Consider the following 21,398-nt stretch of genomic DNA (forward strand, 5'->3'; position numbering starts at 1 on the left):
TGTTTTTATTTTTATAATATTTTGATAACGAAATAATTTTTATAATTTTTATGATTTTTAATGCATTCTAACGCTTTTCTGAAATGATTGACCCCAAGCATTTTCAAAAATTTGTAATTTTTCTGAAATGGATTTAGCATTTTGTTCGAAAACATTTATATAAATTGTATTGAATTAAAGAACTTCCTGGGTAATTAAAATAGAGAACATCTTAGGGAGGAGATTTTTGGAAGTGCTTTTAAAGTTGTGCCTATAGAAAAACTTCCAAATTTTTTTGCTGGGTAATTTTATATCTTGACAAGAAAGCAAACCAGCGTTTAAAACTGTTTTTCAGCACTTTATATTAAAGGCGATTTTACTTGAAACATAGCATAATTTCTGCTTGCAGTTGAGTTTGAATTTGAGAATTTAAGTTGACGTTAACACGGTTTTAAAGGACTCTAATAACACATGAAGAAAACAACAAATAAATTAAAAGATGTAACCTAGAATCAATTACGCCAAACTTAATTTTTAAAGAGAATTGTGTCTTAAAAATATCCTTACTTCAATTCTCCGCTTCTTTGGCTCGGAATCATTAATGTAAAAACAAAATCTTTGGAACTGGACATACTTTTGTTTCAGGGTAACTATTGTTAAAAATAGTGAAAGTGAAAAGTGAAGTTGGTTAAACAATTCGTTCTTTATTTTTTTTTTATTTCTTCATTCAAATGAACTTCCAAGTCGCAACTTCTAAAGAAATGCAAAGGATCCGAAAACGAAGTGTTTCCGTACTATGACAAGCCCATGTAAAATTCATTGAAGATGATCCAAGTTTGCACTACTTCCAGATCACAAGTTGGGGATACAAACTATTTTTTTTTTTTGGGAAGCTCTTTGTTGTAATTAGTAATAGTTCAGAATATTTGCACATGAAGTCGCTAGAGTTGTTGAAAAAATAAAAATAAAGTTCATAATTAAGAACATTAAGAATTGTTTTCTACAAATTTGGGACACTCATTTTTGAAATTTGCCTGCGACAAATTTCCTCTAGAAAAAAGAAAACCCTTTTTAAATTGAAGAAATAATCATTAATTTAACTGGGATATTGAAATTTTGTTCTAGAGATAAAAGAGCTTATACATCAGGCTTATTTTGAGGATTTTTCATCTTTGGTTTAAAGTTTCTTTGACTTTAAGAAATTTGTATTTTACTTTGAAGTATCTGTTTAATTTGGATTTTTAAACTGACACTTATTTGTATATGAGTAGCTTTGGTGATATACCGCAAAAAGGGAATGAAATTCGATAAATACTATCTGTACCTTAAATTGCAATCTAATGAGCCTACACTGAAAAAAAAACGTCATACTAAAGATTTCGCAACCTAAATTTTAGTATGCGAAATTTCAAAAAATATTAAGGATAAATTTCTTTAAAATAATGAAATTTTAATTAAAATAAAGTTTATAATCTTTGCCTCAAAATTTTTTTTCATTAAATTTAGGACACAAATTTTGTAAACTTGCTAAACTAATTTTCATTAAAGTAAAGAAACACATTTTTGGTTTAAAGAAATTGTCTTTAAATTAACTGAAATATTGAAACTTTAGATTTAAGATAAAAACGCTTCAAATATAGGCTAAGACTTATTTTGAGAACTTAGCGTTTTTAGTTTAAAGTTTTTTTTTTTTTGTTTGGAATTAAGAAAACATTTTTTATTTTGAAGTATCCGTTATAATTTGGATTTTTAAACTGGCATTTTTTTGTACGTGAGCACCTTTATTAATAAACCTCGAAAAGAGAACATTTGACAAATGAGATCTGTATCCTAATTTTAATTTTTTTGGTCATAGATTTAAAGATAGGTCGCCTAATTTTTTTTTATTTTAAAGAAGCTGCATCTTTGGCTCGAAATCAGTACCAAAATCCTTAAGGGAAGGTCAAAATCTTTGGATCCAAGTAAACTTTTTTTGAGTGTAGGTATAAAGCTAGATAGCTCCCAAAAAATGTATCAGTGTTAAAGAAGCAGTAACTTTGGTTTGGAATCCATACCGAACTCCTTGAAGGAAGGTGAACATCTTTGAATCCATTTAAACTTTTTTTGAGTGTAAAAACAGCTTCTTTCCATACCTTTACATAGAAGGTATGTATAGAAGTGGCCCGATCTGAACCAAAATTCTAATTTTTCTGACTTTCTTAAGCCCTTCACCAAAAAAAAAATTGCCGTGAGTATAAAAATTTCTTGTTATTAAAATACGAATGTGAGTTTTGCTTTGTATAGAAGACTCTTTTATCTCTTGAAAAGTTTTTCTCCATGACCAAAAACCCAATAAGCTTTCAACTTTAAGTAAAAGAAAGTTCAAAATTTAAATAAAAAAATTCCAGAAAACTAAGATCAATTTATCCAACCTTAATTTAAACGTGATTTGCGTCTTAAATGTATTCTTAGTGCAATACTCCGCTTCCTTTGCCCGGAATCAATACCAAAATCATTAAGAGAAAGACGAAATATTTGGAAACGGCCAAGCTTTTATTTTCAGTTTACTATGCTTACACTTACTTGTCTCCATTCGTTGTAAGGGATCGAACCACTCGACCCCTTCAAATATATCATAACATCGTTCTTTAATTTTAATTTATTGATTTTTTTATTAACTATGTTTTTTTTATTAACCCTTCGTTGCATGATTTAATTTGAGCAAGGATAAAAATTATTTAGTATGTTAGAATTGTTGTATATGGAGTTATGATACCGTAAACCAATTTTCGTTCGATTCTGATCACTGAAGCAAAAGTTACGTAACATTGCATATATGCAATTTCATGCAGATAATCAATTTCTTTAGTCCACGTTGTTATCTCTATATATCACAGGTAGAGGAGAAAAGCGATGAGATCAAAAATGTTTTAAGTGAAAAATTTTATTGATGGATGGGGAAAATGGAACATTTTTACTAAAAAAATTGTTTTCTCGCCAAACATAAAATGTTTGCCACAATCAGATAGCATGGTTGCGTCAAACATGTTACACGTTCCCCCATCGAAGACTAACATTTTACTTCTGAAACATGTTTGAGGTAGAGGTGTGCACGTGACACGAAATTGTCGTGACTCACGAAAATTTTCGTGACTCACGCGTGAGTCGTAAATAATCCTGCTCACCAACAAAAAACGCTTAAGAGTTAAATTCATTTACAATTTTAGTGACACCTGGGATGTTAAGAGTGTAATAATGCTCTCGATTTTAATAATGCTCATGTTTTCAGACGCGTCGCTAAGGTAAATTACTCAAAAAATTGTTCGTGAGTCACGACATTTTTCGTGAGTCATGATATTTTTCGTGAGTCACGGTATTTTTCGTGAGTCACGACATTTTCGTGAGTGAGTGTGCGTGAATACAAATTTTCTTTTCGTGAGTGTGCGTGAGTCCTACCAAACAATATCGTGTGTGAGTGTGCGTGAGTGAGATTTTTCCGTCGGGAGTGTGCGTGAGCGTGAGTAAAATATTACTCACGTGCACACCTCTAGTTTGAGGTGATCATATTCCTTCTCGGGGTGCAATATGTTCCACGTAGAACAGTGCAATGGTCGGAGGGGCGACGAAACTTCTAACATAGGGAGTGACCCAAACAAGAAAAAGACTGGAGAACTACCGTGCTTAAAGAAAAGAGGAACAGAAACGTCATAGCAATCATTACCTGATACCTAGAGTTGGAGCCACATCTGTGCCGAGTAAGAGCAGCGGATGCTTGTGTATGTCGAAAAAGAGACTTTGGAACTCTGTTTATGTCAAATTCTACGCTTATGAATCGGATGATGGAACAAAGAAGTTGGAGCGTACTACATGCTGAAAACTGGTTTTGGTATATACTAGAGGTCTGCACAATTTCATTTGTAAATGAAGAGTACACGTGTACTTGCTACATGAGTACATCTATTTGAGAGAGTCGCAAAACAATTGGTACACATTTTGATGAACACCAAAAGCCACGAGTAACTTCTTGTTGCTACTCTGATGTCTTCACTACCAACAAACACATATTCCTCTTTCTCTCTTATTGAAGTGTACTCAGAGTGATCACGTCGAGTATGTTGCGAGAACAAAACTTCATAGAGTACTCCATGTACCACGTGCAGTTGCAGAAATACAAAAAAAACAGTTAATCTCCATAATATATGTTTTCGGTTTGTTATAAAGAACGGCAAACGTTAAGGTAAGTGTGTGACATACATAAATATATGATATATGTGACATACATACATATCTATGATTAAGAACAATGGATAGTTTTGCTTCGTACATAACTGAGAAATACTTGTGGTACAACGTGGAGTGAAGAGATTCCATGTTGTACTTTTTCTCAAGTACTTGCATTTTTATTGTTCCTTTTTTTCGGAACACATATTGTTTCGGATAAGTAAAGGGTGATTTGTTAGGAGCTTGATAACTTTTTTTAAAAAAAAAACGCATAAAATTTGCAAAATCTCATCGGTTTTTTATTTGAAACGTTAGATTGGTCCATGACATTTACTTTTTGAAGATAATTTCATTTAAATGTTGACCGCGGCTGCGTCTTAGGTGGTCCATTCGGAAAGTCCAATTTTGGGCAACTTTTTCGAGCATTTCGGCCGGAATAGCCCGAATTTCTTCGGAAATGTTGTCTTCCAAAGCTGGAATAGTTGCTGGCTTATTTCTGTAGACTTTAGACTTGACGTAGCCCCACAAAAAATAGTCTAAAGGCGTCAAATCGCATGATCTTGGTGGCCAACTTACCGGTCCATTTCTTGAGATGAATTGTTCTCCGAAGTTTTCCCTCAAAATGGCCATAGAATCGCGAGCTGTGTGGCATGTAGCGCCATCTTGTTGAAACCACATGTCAACCAAGTTCAGTTCTTCCATTTTTGGCAACAAAAAGTTTGTTAGCATCGAACGATAGCGATCGCCATTCACCGTAACGTTGCGTCCAACAGCATCTTTGAAAAAATACGGTCCAATGATTCCACCAGCGTACAAACCACACCAAACAGTGCATTTTTCGGGATGCATGGGCAGTTCTTGAACGGCTTCTGGTTGCTCTTCACTCCAAATGCGGCAATTTTGCTTATTTACGTAGCCATTCAACCAGAAATGAGCCTCATCGCTGAACAAAATTTGTCGATAAAAAAGCGGATTTTCTGCCACTGATTTTGGTAATAAAATTCAATGATTTGCAAGCGTTGCTCGTTAGTAAGTCTATTCATGATGAAATGTCAAAGCATACTGAGCATCTTTCTCTTTGACACCATGTCTGAAATCCCACGTGATCTGTCAAATACTAATGCATGAAAATCCTAACCTCAAAAGAATCACCCTTTACTTGGTGGTATTTGACAAGCAAGTGTTCTCTTCACTTCACTACTTGCGCTCTGAGAGAAAGACATTGTATGTACTATATTCGACAGCGAATTGCATACATGTAGTGAAAAGTTATTCGATGCAGACCTCTAGTATATACCAACTTATATGATACACGGAAATCTGGACCCTCGTTTTTACTTAGGTTAGGTATAATGGCGACTTTTCAGTTAATTATGATACCACAATATTGACCTTCTGTTTATCACTGAGTGTAGTTCGATTCAATATTAAGCTCTATAGTTCCGAGTTCGAACGGTCTTCCACCATGAGGAAGCTTTTAAACACCTAAAATTGTCACCAACATATTGACAGGGGATAGACCACCGCAAAAAATGTTGAACCCATTTAACCTATCTATCACGATGATATACGTGTAACAATTACAACCCAGCAGCTTGTATGTTATACGATTCTCCAACGATGTAGGGCAAGGATCAACTAGAATCTTCTTCTACGACCTCGATTTATATCAAACTCGGTGTTTAAATCTCCATCATCATCAAAATACTCGTCTTTATATTCATATTCGTCGTTAAGTGTCCTAGTAGTAACAAAACTTGATTGAATGCATGACATTGCACATATGCAATTATATGGCATATATGCAACGACAGTTCATATCGGCTCAAACGCATGAAATTGCAGATATGATATCATTCATTGTAGAGCACTTGCAAATATAATTTGTATTATAAAACTATATACGTAGCGTTTAGAATAGAGTAAACTTTTCATTTTATATTTACATTTAAAAAAATTTTAAGAAAGTTTCATAATATTAAAACAAATAAGTAAAATTTTTCGAGGTACTCAAAATGCTTATTTTAATTTCGCTTTATTTAAATGAAATTGTTACGATACTGGACAAAATCCTTATCAAATATAATCTAGGGCTTCCAAAATGTGAATAACAAAAAAAAATATGGTAAAATATGTAAAAGAATAGGAGCTAGACAGGCAAGAAACTAACATTGCATATATGCAATGTCATGCAACGAAGGGTTAATATGAATGAAGGAATATCAATTACAAATTGACTGGGACAACCAATCTCCCAAAAGTATTTCAAGCTCTATTGATGACGACACATCTTCATCATGTAGTCGAATCATCGCGACTTTAAATAACCATCCTTTACATTTTTCTCTGATGGTATTTTAATTTAAATACGAACATATTCCATTATGGTTCCATAGTTTAAAAGTTCTTAATCAATCCCCTCCCGGTCATATTACGAGGACAGGAAGATCAATGATATTCGCTTATGCACATCCATGATGCATCGAATCAAATTTATACTCGTAATTATAAATATTAAAATTTAATCTCATGTACTGGCCCCATTGTGTATATCCTTTCGCTTTTTATTAATGACATTAAATAAGGAAAATTTTTTGTCTTTGTTGTATTTTTGTAAATATTTCAAAGAATTTTTTCCACTTTTGCCAATGGCTTTCCCTTGGCATGTTCATTGAACTCGATACGTCTGAATGAAAGCAAGCGAATGATTTTGTTGTTGACATTAACACTCGTATTGCCCTGCTTAATGTGCTCTGCTCCGAGCCCGAGATAGCCGAGATGAAAGTGGCGAACGAACTCATTGAAAACTATCTGATTTCTTCGAAAGATTTCATCACCATCCCATCATCAGCAGCAGCAACAACAATATCTCTACTGCATTGAGAAATTTTTCATATCCATTTTATTTGATTAAATCTCATACGGCCATGCTATTGGGGCAGCTGGGAAAGGAATGACTAGCATAAGCTGGGATTTTTTTGTTTGTAGTTTTGTTTTTTTTTTTTGCCTTGGCCCTCATGCAAAGAAGCAACTTTCTTGAGTACCACACAATGATTGAGTGTACAGATGGATGGATGGATGGAATTTCATCAGTTTGAGTATTCCCTTGCATAAAGGCAAGTCAACTACTTGGAAGGCTCACTAACTTTGATGCAGATACTAAAGGCGATGAAGATGATATCCATATTCCATTAATTACTTTCGCATGTCCTAGCAATGCCAGATCTTAAAGGAATTCCATTTATTCTGAAGGCATGCCTTGGGCCCATGTTGCAAGAACGAAAGCTCGAATGAAGGTCTAACGAATATGTTTCAAAATAAAAAATAATACTTCCATTGACAATATTCTCACCGTGGAGCCAGTCAGGGGTGTAATGGCCATAGTTGCTCATAACTGATAACACTGATACTCTCAATATCCGTTCCTGGCTCTCTCCTACAAATATTTACATATTTTTTAATAAAATTATACCCATTATCATTTTTATACCCTGCGCCACACTGTAGAACAGTGTATTCTAAGTTAGCGCATATCTTGGTAATACCCTGAATCGGACGAGATAGACACGTGGCAATATTGCTCATGTCTGGTTCCTGAGTCAACAACTGTCTGTCTGTTGTTATCACTCTACAGTGAGCAATGATGAAGATATCGTCATAAAAATTAGCAGAAACTCTTTTATCTGCATGCAGGGCTACATCGATCCAGATTTTGATATTGCCTTAATACTAACCGACGAATTCAGGTCTAGAGCGTTTAAATATGCCAATTTTTTTATCCGATTTGCCTGAATCTCAAAATCTAAAGGTATATTATCTGCATCAATAGTTGTGCCAAATATGGTTTGATTTGGTCCGCTTTTAATCACCGATCACCTGATTTGACTTCATAGGCTTCTAGACACCGCAAGTTTTATCCGATTTGCCTAAAATTCAAAATTTGGAAGTACTTGTGCACGTTTTGATATAGCCCCCATATATAGAGCGATCTCGCGGTTTGATTTTTTCAGCGTCTAGATATGCGAATTTTTATCAGATTTGCCAGAAATTCAAAGGTATCTGGAGGTATTTTGGATTAATAAACAAGTGTGCGGAAGATGGTGTATATCGGTTTTGGTATTTCCCTCATATAGACCGATTTGATCTCTTGAGTATCTCAATTTTTATTGGATTTTCCTGAAGTTCACAACCTAGATGTATTTTGGGCCACACATAATTAAGCCCCATATAGACCGATTTAGAGGTATTTTAGGTTCCTAAATAGGTGTAACGAATATGGTGTGGATTAGAGGTGTGCACGTGAGTAATAGTTTACTCACGCTCACGCACACTCACGACTGAAAAATCATACTCACGCACACTCACGAAAAAAACTTGTACTCACGCGCGAAAACGTCCTGACTCACGAAAAATACCGTGACTCACAAAAAATATCGTGACTCACGAATAATTTTATGATTAATTTACCTTATCGAAGTGTCTAAAAACATGAGCATTATTAAAATCGAGAGTGTTATTAAACTCTTAACATCCCAGGTGTCACTAAAATTGTAATTGAATTTAACTCTTAAGCGTTTTATGTTGGTGAGCAGGAATATTTTCGTGAGTGTAATTCGTTACTTACGCACACTCACGAAGATAATATTTTCGTGATTCACGCTCACGCACGACATTTTGGTTTGTTAATCACGCTCAAACACACTCACGCTGTTGTCATGAGCGTGACTCACGCACGAATCACGAAAATTTTCGTGAGCCACGACAATTTCGTGTCACGTGCACACCTCTAGTGTGGATCGGTCCAGGTTTTGGTATAGCCAGTATGTGCTAAGTACACCATTGGGTTTTACTCCAGTCCTTTGCAAATTCGATGCGGGCTTATCTATTGTGGTATAACAATAGACTGAATAGGCTAAGTCAGCCTGAAACTAAATCGGGTTTCCATTTTAACCTAGCCTAACCTGATCTTGTAGAAAGATCGATTTTATCGGTTTTATAGACCTAGCTGATATTAAGATATTTTTTATTAATCGGATTGTCGAATGATCGTCCCGTTTACTGTTTTTTCTCACTCGACCTCAGAGCTAGTGAACCTGAAAAACTAAAACGATTTATAGTTCGTGAAATAGCACTATGATGGATTCCAACTTTGTTTGCAATCAATGTGACTGATCCACCGTATTGTAATTACTTAATTTTTTTTCGTTTAAATGCACAGTGAAGGTTAGGTTAGGTTAGGTGGCAGCCCGATGTATCAGGCTCACTTAGACTATTCAGTCCATTGTGATACCACATTGGTGAACTTCTCTCTTATCACTGAGTGCTGCCCGATTCCATGTTAAGCTCAATGACAAGGGATCTCCTTTTTATAGCCGAGTCCGAACGGCGTTCCACATTGCAGTGAAACCACTTAGAGAAACTTTGAAACCCTCTGAAATGTCACCAGCATTACTGAGGTGGGATAATCCACCGCTGAAAAATGCACAGTGAAAAAATGCTTTCCCGGTTCCAAAGATCTTCTCTTTACTCGAAGGAGTTTGGTATTGATTTCGAGCGAAAGAAGCGGGGAAGTGAAGTAAAATTACATTCTTTTTAAATTGGTACTAATTGGTACTAGGAAACAAATTATAATTTATTGGTTTGTTATGTTTATTTCTTCATATGCTATCAATGTCCTTCAGAAACATGTTAACAACAACTTAAATTTGCAGAAATTATGCTAGGTTTGAAGTAAAATATCTTTAAAATAGTCATAATACAAAAAGGCAAAAAAATTAAAAAAAAAATCATTAGGGTTGAAGAATTTTTCAGAATTATTAAAGTCAAGTTGACCTTAGTCAAACCCAATGTTGTTTTTCATGTAAAGATACCCTTTTTTAAGGCGAATCACATAACTAAAAGACCAAAACGATTTCATTGAAATGTTTATTGACGTTTCGATAAGGAAAAACAATATATCAGGGATATTCGTCTTCTACACTGTTAGAAAAATATGTTTTTCATATGTTCCGATATAAACAAAATGTGTTTCGGGCACGATTTTAAACCATATGTGTGAATACAAACATATATAAATTTACAAATTTCAACTAAACATACATATGTTGTGATATTTTATTCAAAGCGACAGAGAGAGTATAGAGAGAAATAGAGATGGAAACCGGGAGAGTTGACGAAAGATATCAATATAACACAGCAAGAGTCAAAAGAGAACAATTTCTGTGAAACCGCTTGTATGTTGTTTCGGAAAACTGTTTTATGATAAGGCCAAAAATTTGATATGTTTAATTCTAAATATTATTTAATTTGAATAAAGAGAATATACATTCTGAACCAAAAGAATAGACATTTGAAAAACAAACAGCTTATGTTTTCGCCTTGAGAGCAGCATTTTATGTATGTGTGGACATGTGTTTTGTTTATCATTTTGGCATTATTTTCTTCTTGGTTCGTTAAAAGAAATCAGGGGTCTTCATAAAAATAACGAAAGGGCACTATACTCTTTTTAGAGTTGGGACGGTAAAATGAAATAAGGAGGAAATAGTGAAAAATTACACAGTAAAATGTAAAAAAACAAAGTTTAGTTTCTCTTTATTAAAAAGTAGTCCACGAGGAGTTGACGGACACCATCAAATATAAAAGCGGGCATTAAGTTCGACTTTTACAGCTAAAACAATTTAAAAAGTTTATTTTCTTTAAAATGAATTATTAAAGAAAAATAAAAGGAATTTTAGAGCGATGGTGTTAAATGCTAGTAAAAAACTGTTCACTCCTAAATAAATTTATGTTTATATTATAAAATTATGTATGTATGTTTATACTCGACTCCACGTTCTTCTTTTGTTAGTTTTTGAATTCCTTCCAAATTTTAAAGTTTTGTACAAAAACAGTTTTTTATTACAAGATTGTTATTTTTGCAATAAAAAATAATATTTTATCCAAAAATCATTCAATTTCGTTTATATCAAGCACTGTTACTGACTATAAATCTTTAATAACGCACATTTCGTGTTTCATTAAAAAAAATTTCATTTAAAAAAATTAATATAGTATAAATATAAATGTGTAAATTAAAAAAAAAAAAAAAAAAAAAAAAAAAAAAAAAACAACATGTTCGGACGGAGCAGGGATTGAACCCACGACCCTTTGCATGCAAGGCAGACATGCTAACCACTGCTCCACGTGGCAAACAAATGTATGTTTCTGTTAAATAATGTTATGTTTGCATGGGCTCGTGGGCGCTGCAAACTATGCTATATAAATGTAACTTAAAACGATAATTATCTACTGGTGACTATTACAGCTACGTAGCCCAGTGGATAGTGTGTTGGCTTACAAACTGTATGATCCTCGGTTCGATTCTCCGTGCAGGCGAAAGGTAAAATTTAAAAAGTTTATAAAAGTGAATAATTTCTTCAACATTATTTGTATTACAGAGAAAGGTGCCAATAACTAAAAAATTTCGTGGAAGTGAAAATTACGAGTATGTTAGGGAATGAGCACAATCGTGTTTGGGAAAAATTCTTCCAAGCATATAATATTTTTGGCTCAAAATGCTTCCAAACATATAATATGTTCACATAAAACAAACATATTAATGTTTCGGCAGTATGCAATAATATATGTGCTTCCTGCAAAATATGTTTGGAACATATGTTAAAGAAGCGATTTTTTTTGAGGGTGTATGCTAAGCATAATTCGCATTCGTATATTAAGACCATAAAATCTGTGGCCTTACGACAATATTTTTTCTCTGGGTATTAACTTCTATGCTTTTTTCGATTTGTTCCTACCGAACGTTCTTTTCTGACAAATTAGTAAAATTGATATTTTTCACTTAGTTCCCCAACCACTTTGGTTTTTAAAAAGTACTGTGTGTGCTTCAGACGTAGCTACAGTTTTTTTTATTCCTTGTGTTTTCTTTTGTCGTTTATCTCCAATCACCAACCACCCTCGTTAGTTCACATACTAGCCTCCATCCTTTCTTTTCATTCATGCTTGGCTCACCAACTCTTCAATGGTTTTTTAAACCCCTTTAGGTTTTGATAAAATATTTTTCGAGATTTGTGCGAGCTTGTTTTTTACTTCCTTGCTTGCTTCATTGGAGGGTTTTTAGGTTTATTTTCATTAGATTAACTTTATAAAGCTTTTGTTCGAAATGATTTTATTCTATCTCTGCATTGTATTTTTCTGGTGTTCGATATTTCACTTTGAAACGCTATACAGCTTCGGGTCATTGAATTAAACCTCGCATTTAAAATTGAAGTATAGATGAGAAATTTTTATATTGAAAAACATGTTCATTATTTGAATTTATATTTTAACTAGTGACGATAGAACATGTCAACAAAAATAAAATTGGAAGTGCTTCCAACAACATTTCTTTTTAAGTGCATCCCGGGGTCCTCAATAAATTTTTTCCACATCCTATGAAGTTCTTATGGAAAAGTCGTATAAAATACGCTATTTGAAAATTTAAATTTCTGGACAATTAAATATCGCAAATAAAACTGAAAATTTAATAAAAAAATAAAAAAAAACAAAAAAATTATATTAAAAAATTTGAAAGTTTCGAACCTGACTTAGTTGACTTTTTCATGAGAGAGAAATATAATTATAAACAAGCATATACAGCAGTAAGTTCTGCCGGGCCGAAAAAAACCCAGCAATAACTCTCATTACCCGGCAATCTTGTAAGTAAGCCTATTTAAAAATTAATTGACATCGCATGTCCTAGGAGGAAAGTACATCTCCCCAGGCATACCTTTGGCTATGATAGTAGTGCTTTTAAAGCATATAATCACCTAATATGTAATCACTTATTCGTTGATATACCAAAGTTTGCAAAATATTGACATCTCTAGCCGATTACAATGGATCAAAATATGGCGAGTAATGCTGTAACAAATCATCTACATGGACATGGCTGCCGCATCCATTTAATGCTTATCTAGAACAAGTAATTGTCGCGAAAACCATTTCGTTTGTGTTTGTAAAAATAATTTTCGAGCAGAGAAAAATGCATGCTGGCAATAAGCATTTAAATGATTCTCAAATGCTGCAAACATGTTCCATTTTTAAATGAGAGAATTTGAGATCATTACATGATCAAGAAAATCATGTACCCGACCATTCAATTTGTTGACTTTTTTGCAGGGAAAAAAGTATTTTTATAGGTTACGTACCCAGCAAAAAAATTTGGAAGTTCTTCCAAAGGCACAACTTTAAAAGCACTTCCAGAAGATGCACTCCCAATGATGTTCTTTATTTTAACTGCCCAGGAAGTTCTTTTAATTCAATTTTTTATAACTTGGTTTTTTCATACTTGTAATGGGTAATTTTAACTTTTTTGTTTCAAATAGGTTAAAAACAGAGTAAGAATTCATAAAATGGTACAAATCATTTAAATTTTGTCGAAAAAAATGCTAAATCCAATCTGAAAAAATTGCGAATTTTTGAAAATTTTTGAAAGCGTAAGAATGCATTAAAATTCATAAACAAATTTTAAAAAAAATTATTTATTTGTCAAAATATTACAAAATTTCTTAATTCACATCCAAAACATTCAATTCGGATCACACCTAAAGAAGTGATGCAACTTCAGAGCAACGGCTTTTGAAATGGAGGACTTCCCTCCTATGACAAGCCCATGTTAAATTCATCGCTTCAGCGTCAATTTTGCACAACTTCCGGATCCAAAAAGAACATTTTCATTACTTTTTTGGCAACGCTTTTTTTGCTGGGTATAGACATGTCTAGAACCATGACCATGTACATTTTTTCGTGACCATTTCATTTTTTAACTTTTTTGCAGCAAAAAGAATTTTATAAAAACATTGAGCAGGTACACACGATTTTCATTTTGCGCGTCTTTGGTGTGTTGATTTTTGCTTGGAATGGACGGAGAATACGGAATTACTGTGTTTTGTGTTAATTTATTTATTCAGAAGTGGCACGTGGTTTTATGTGAACACCAAAAAGGGAAGTGTAATTGAAAAATGTACTTCTGCATTTTGCTATATGGTATCTTTTATTTTCTGCCTGAAAAGTAAAGGGTGATTTGTTAAGAGCTTGATAACTTTTTTTAAAAAAAAAACGCATAAAATTTGCAAAATCTCATCGGTTCTTTATTTGAAACGTTAGATTGGTCCATGACATTTACTTTTTGAAGATAATTTCATTTAAATGTTGACCGCGGCTGCGTCTTAGGTGGTCCATTCGGAAAGTCCAATTTTGGGCAACTTTTTCGAGCATTTCGGCCGGAATAGCCCGAATTTCTTCGGAAATGTTGTCTTCCAAAGCTGGAATAGTTGCTGGCTTATTTCTGTAGACTTTAGACTTGACGTAGCCCCACAAAAAATAGTCTAAAGGCGTCAAATCGCATGATTTTGGTGGCCAACTTACCGGTCCATTTCTTGAGATGAATTGTTCTCCGAAGTTTTCCCTCAAAATGGCCATAGAATCGCGAGCTGTGTGGCATGTAGCGCCATCTTGTTGAAACCACATGTCAACCAAGTTCAGTTCTTCCATTTGTGGCAACAAAAAGTTTGTTAGCATCGAACGATAGCGATCGCCAATCACCGTAACGTTGCGTCCAACAGCATCTTTGAAAAAATACGGTCCAATGATTCCACCAGCGTACAAACCACACCAAACAGTGCATTTTTCGGGATGCATGGGCAGTTCTTGAACGGCTTCTGGTTGCTCTTCACTCCAAATGCGGCAATTTTGCTTATTTACGTAGCCATTCAACCAGAAATGAGCCTCATCGCTGAACAAAATTTGTCGATAAAAAAGCGGATTTTCTGCCAACTTTTCTAGGGCCCATTCACTGAAAATTCGACGTTGTGGCTCGTTAGTAAGTCTATTCATGATGAAATGTCAAAGCATACTGAGCATCTTTCTCTTTGACACCATGTCTGAAATCCCACGTGATCTGTCAAATACTAATGCATGAAAATCCTAACCTCAAAAGAATCACCCTTTACAAACCATTGAAAAAATTTTGTTTCTCTTCGTGGTCGTATAGATGATACTCTAACATAAGTAATAAGACCAACTAGAAGAAAAACGGCACAGTTATAAGCAATCGAGTGAACAAATCCGATGTCAAATCACACAAATATGAGCCACTCACCCACACAAAAATGCCACTCGGCCACAGAGAAATGCATTTTTGTGTGGGTGAGTGGGTCGTATTTCCATGATTTGACATCGGATTTTTTCACTCAATTGCTTATAAAAAAACAATTCGAAAATTACCAAGAAGTATTTATTATTCTCATTATAACTCACCGCATGTAATGCAATGTTTAATGACAGCTTTACTACTAGTACGGCAAATTGTAATGAGATGGGGTTACCTAGTTTTTGCTGGGCATGATTAAAATAAAAATTTTAACATTTTTCTTGATAATATAGAGATTTTGGTTTGATGACAGATATTCTCCCATGCAAATCAATTCAACCAGTACGCTCCCCGAAGATCTGTAGATTTTTACCTCCCATTATTCAAATGATTACGGGAAGTAAACTTTGGAAATATTACTTTCCGTTTCTCTTCTTGAGACGCACAGTTTCGAGAAGCCCAAGGAGTTAAATAGGGAGATCTGTCTATATGGGGGCTACTCCAAAAACATGCACTGAAAAAAATATTTACGTGATATTAAAGATTACGCAACCTCAATTTTAGGATCCGCGATTTACACACTATTAAGGACAAATTTCTTTAAAAATATGAAATTTTAATTAAAAGAAAGTTTATAATCTTTGCTTCAAATTTTTTTTCATTACATTTAGGACACACATTTTGTAAATTTGCGTCCCTTCGTTAAAGTCGCATGTCTTTGAACTATGGCTAATTTTCCTTAAAGTAAAGAAATACATTTTTGATTTGAAGAAATCGTTCTTAAATTGACTGAAATATTGTATCTTTTCTTTAAAGATAAAAACGCTTCATATATAGGCTAAGACTTATTTTGGGGATTTAGCATCTTTGGTTTAAAGTCTTTTTTTTTGGAATTAAGAAAATATTTTTTACTTCGAAGTATCCATCATAATTTGGATTTTTAAACTGACATTTGTTTGTACGTGAATAGCTTCATTAATATACCGGAAAAATATAATGAAAATTCAATAAATGAGATCTGTATCCTAATTTTAATTTTATAGATCCTAGATGTCAAGCCAGATAGGTCGCAAAAAAATTTCCTTATTTTAAAGAACCCGAATCTTTGGCTCAGAATCAATATCAAAATCCTTAAAGGAAGGTCAAAATCTTTGGATCCAACTAACCTTTTTTTTTTAGTGTGGCCGATACACATCATTTTCGGTACACCTATATGTGGTCCTAAAATACCTCCAGATTTCCAAATTCAGGCAAAAAACTACGGTTTCTAGAAGCCCAATAAGTAAAATCGGGAGGTCGGTGTAAATTGGAGCCATACCAAAACATGAACCGGCATACCTACCTGTGGTCCTCCAGCACCTCTAGATTTCCAATTTTTTCCAAGAAGTAAAATCGGGAGATCGGTCTATATGAGGTTATACCAAACCATGGACCGATATATACCATTTAAGGCAGAACTTTTTGCGGCTCTAAAATACCTCTACATTTCCAAGTACAGGCAAATTGGATAAAAACTACGGACTCTAGAAGCTCAAGAAATAAAATCGGGTGATCGATCTACAGTTGTGTGAAAAATAGTAAGGACAGTCGATTTCACCGTATTTTGTGTTTACAAATTCATACAAAATTAAAGAATTTTTGAAAAAAGAATTTTGGTTTGCAATGCTTATAGACGACATTAAGAAATACTACGAGTATTAGAATTTGTGTTTCTCTTCACGCAGAGAAGAAAAGTGATTGTCACAATCATATAGGAAGAGCAAAATAATATGATCGGAGCTATTTTTGCGGCAACCATGTACAATTTTCACCTGCAACCATGTTGGCTCAGTGAACATGGTTCTAAGAAAAATAAAATTGTCCTCATCTAAAATGTTATTATATTGATGAAAAGAATTTTGTTTCCATTAAAAGACAATGGTCACGAACTAAAATGTTATGGTATTCGTCAAAAATGTTTTACTTCCAGTTAAAAGAACATGGTCATAACCTAAAATGTTTTGATCTTTATGAAAAAAACCCTTTTCGTCGTCGAAAAAAGGACGCCACTTGAGAAAAGAAAACACAAAATTAACTTTATTTATTTGTTTTTATTTATTTATAACATAAACTAATCCAAAGACAATAAACTCTAGGAAGATAGGAAATTGGCTACTGAGGAGATCAAACCATTTACCGTGTTAGTTTCATACTCGAACCAAACGCGTATACGACAAGTATTGACATAGCATTAAAACGCAAATAAAAATAAATTAAGTGCACGAAATAAATTTCCATAAAGGGGAAAATGTATTTTTTTGTTGTAGCCTAAAATTTAACATTGTTTCATTAAGAAAATTAAGTTTTTCATTAAAAAAATAAAAACGAAAAATAAAAAAATTACAAACATGTATGGAACTAACATGGTAAATGCAACATTTGGTATGACGCAAGCCAATTTCCTATCTTCCTCAAGTTTATTGTCTTTGAACTAATCCAGTGTTTATTTACTATGTCGCGCAAGCAAACATCACATAGTTTTACACATTCTATTTTGGTTCAATTTCAACAATAAGTAATCATTCCAAATTTACTTCGTGTCCATCAAATGTACCAATGCAGACATCATGTAACTGCAAATAAAAATAAATTATACCATATATCAAAATGCAGAACAAAAAACAGGTACATTTTTTCAATTACACTATCCTTTTTTGTGTTCACATCAAACCACGTGCCACTTCTAAGTAAATAAATTACCACAAAACACAGTAATTCCGTATTGTCCGTCCATTCCAAGAAACAATCAACACGCGACTGATTCGCAAATTGAAAATCGTGTGTACCTGCTCAATGTTTTTATAAAATTCTTTTCGCTGCAAAAAAATTAAATGGTCACGAAAACAATGTACATGGTATTTATGGTCATGTAATGGTTCTAGACATGTCTATACGTAACCTATAAAAATACTTTTCTCTCTGCAAAAAAGGAAAAAAAAAATTGAGTGGTCAGGTACATGATTTTCCCGACCATATAATAGTCTCAAATTCTATCATTTAAATAATAGAACATGTTTGCGGCATTTGAGAACCATTTAAATGCTTATTGCCAACATATATTTTCTCAGCTCGAAAATTATTTTTACAAAGACAAAATGTATGGTTTTCGCGGCAATTACATGCTCTATATAAGCATTATATGGATGCGGCAACCATGTCCAAACATGTTTTTTCTGTGCGTGTTCCTTTCGTTTCATAGCAAAACATTTGTTTTTTGGCAAAATGAGTAATTCCTGCTGTGAAAAATAATAAGGACAGTTTTGCTTCTTTGTAAAAAAAAGATACTAAAAATTAAGAACCCTTTTCTTTTTGTAAGTAAATGCATAAAACATATCCATAGCTTCGCATTAATTGCGAAATAAATTTCACTTGTATAAACTTTTTGTGAAATATGGGTAGAAATGAGCGCTATCCAAAATTGTATTAAAAAATTAATCAAAGGCGGACATTCGCACAGAAACATTATAAAAATGCTCAGTATATCTAAAACCAATGTCGAAAATGCCAATATATAGTTTCCCAAGGTTGAAACCCGTGGCAGAAAATCTAAACTTACACATACTATAAAGAGAAGTATCAATTTATGCGTAAAACACCCATTTATCGCATCTAACTAACTAAGAAATGATTTGAATATTGACCTTGATGCCTCAACTATTCGAAAAACACACATTGGAAATGGATTTGGAGTCCGTAGTGCATGAAATGTGTCATTGTAATCCAAACAGAATATTAAATCAAACAGATTGGCCTAAGCAAAAATGATGTATTATTCTGTGGCCCGATGACACAAAAGTAAACTTGTTTTCTTGTGATAGAGGTGTCCACCATGTAAGAAGACCTATCCATCAAGAATTTAATCCCAAATATACTTTGAAGATGGTCAAAAACGGTGGTGGCAGTATCATGGTATAGGAGTCATTCTCGTGTTACGGTGTGGGTCCTTTATATCGTATACAGAATATAATGAAAACAGCGATTACACAGATGTTTTGCAAAATATCATGCTGTTGTATGCAGAAGAAAATATGCCACTCAAATGGATCTTCCAACAGGATAATAACCCAAAACATGCAGCAAGGTACACAAAGAAGTGGTTCCAGGGCAATAAAATCAATGTGTTAGAATGAGCGGTACAGTCCCCAGAATTGAATCCAATAGAAAATTTGTACAACGAAGTTAAACGGCCAATCAGGGGAAAGTGTACATCAATTTGAGATGAGCTCTGGCATCTAATACAGGATGCGTGGAACGAAATTCTGCCATATTTTTCCCAAAATTTGGTCGCAAATAAGTACTAATGTAACACTTTATGGAACAATATTCAGTATAAATATCTATATAGTTTTATTTAATTTGGTAATAGGTTTAAACTTTCATGAAGTGTTCTTATTTTTTTCACACGTAAATCATTTCAATTTATAACAAATCTTAAAAATATCGAATTACTCGTACAATGGTAACAAAAAAATTGTTTCTAATTTTGTCTCTTCCTTTTAAGAAACAACAAATCGTTTAACAAGAAAGAATTTTCGATATTTTGTTCGGTTTTATTTTTTTATTATTTTTCACATAACTGTATATGAGAACTATACCAAAACATAGACCGATACTCACCACACAGAATACATATTGGTTGTGATGACCGAATTTATTGCCAGCCTCCTTTTGGCAGTTGCAGCAACTATCTGCTGGCAGTTGTGATACCCGATAAATTCGGTCGACTCAATCGAATTATGGGAAATCCAACCAATACCATATATGGAATTGGTTGTACTAGACGATACAATTGGTCGTTACTCCCTTCTTGTTTGGTTGTATTACCCAACTTTATTAGCACCTTAACCGCATTGAAAATAAATTTTTCCTCAAAATATTGTATTTTACATTTTTAAATGATAGAAAGGTACATAAAATCACACTAAACCTAAATACAATACATTGATAACAATTTAACAAAAATTGTCACCTTTAAAAGTACCCGCCAGCTTGGATTGTTGAATTGGCAGGCAATTGGAGTCTTAGTACATTAGTACTTATAACTGAGCACATATCATAAAAATGGGCCAACATAGCTTGCCTAAAAACACAACAAATTAAGTTAGAAAATTAGTGTGGAGTTTCGACATGGTCACTTCCTTTGGGGTTTCATAAATAAAATAAATGGAGATGGATTTTTCCATTAGAGGCCCTTTATAGTCGTTGCATGATTGTTCCACATCTAATACTTTATATAACTCTATCTCCATTTAATCCCAAACAATTAAAGATGCGCACTGTTTATCTGACTCGTAGCATTGAGTATCCTGACGATTGCGCGAGCAGTCCACCGAGGATTTAAATAAACTTAGAAACGGCTGAAAAATATTCAGTTTTCAGAGGTTTTTTATATTAAATTAAAAATAAAACACGTTTTCCTTCCACATTGAATAATTGATAATAACAATATTGACATTTAAAAATATTTCCAACGGAATTCGGCAGTGACTATCAATTGTAAGTGCTGAATACTAAATGACGGTTATGAAGGTTTTATAAGGTAGGTTTGTGCGTATCGAATTCGATCAAAATTTTTCAAGAGAGAGGCAATTAGTTCAGACAACCATTAGACTTGTATTTCAAACAACAATCTATAATAATAAGCTCCAAAAGGTAGAAGTAACGATATAATGATTGTAAATAAAGTAAATAGATTGACAAAACTGTGATTTCATTCTAAATGCTGAATTTTCATTACAACAATCGATTTTCAACCAATATCTTCTCTGCGTGCAGTTTTGCACCTTTTTATGGTTCTAAAATATCTCTAGATTTCCAATTTCAGGCAAATTGAATAAAAAATGCGGATTCTATAAGCCCAAGACCCCAAATGGGGAGGTCGAACTTGACAAAAAACGGATCTGTGCCAAATTTCAGGACGCCATTATTGAAGGCTGTACCGTGATTACAACAGACAGACATGGTTGTATCAGCTTAGAATTTCTCACTAATCAAGAATAGGGCTGCTTTCTTTTAGCACTGGATACCCTAAGCCGTGAAGGACTAAACGAAA

General features: G+C 33.5%; 1 protein-coding gene across 1 annotated transcript in view; it reads left to right on the forward strand.

Moving 5' to 3' along the window:
- timeout (circadian regulator timeout) overlaps nt 1–21,398 on the forward strand; it is a 1,081,463-nt gene that overhangs the window by 341,462 nt on the left and 718,603 nt on the right. The gene's annotated exons all lie outside the window — the stretch shown is intronic.

This window comes from Haematobia irritans, chromosome 1 (assembly GCF_050003625.1).
Source record: "Haematobia irritans isolate KBUSLIRL chromosome 1, ASM5000362v1, whole genome shotgun sequence".
Taxonomy (NCBI): domain Eukaryota; kingdom Metazoa; phylum Arthropoda; class Insecta; order Diptera; family Muscidae; genus Haematobia; species Haematobia irritans.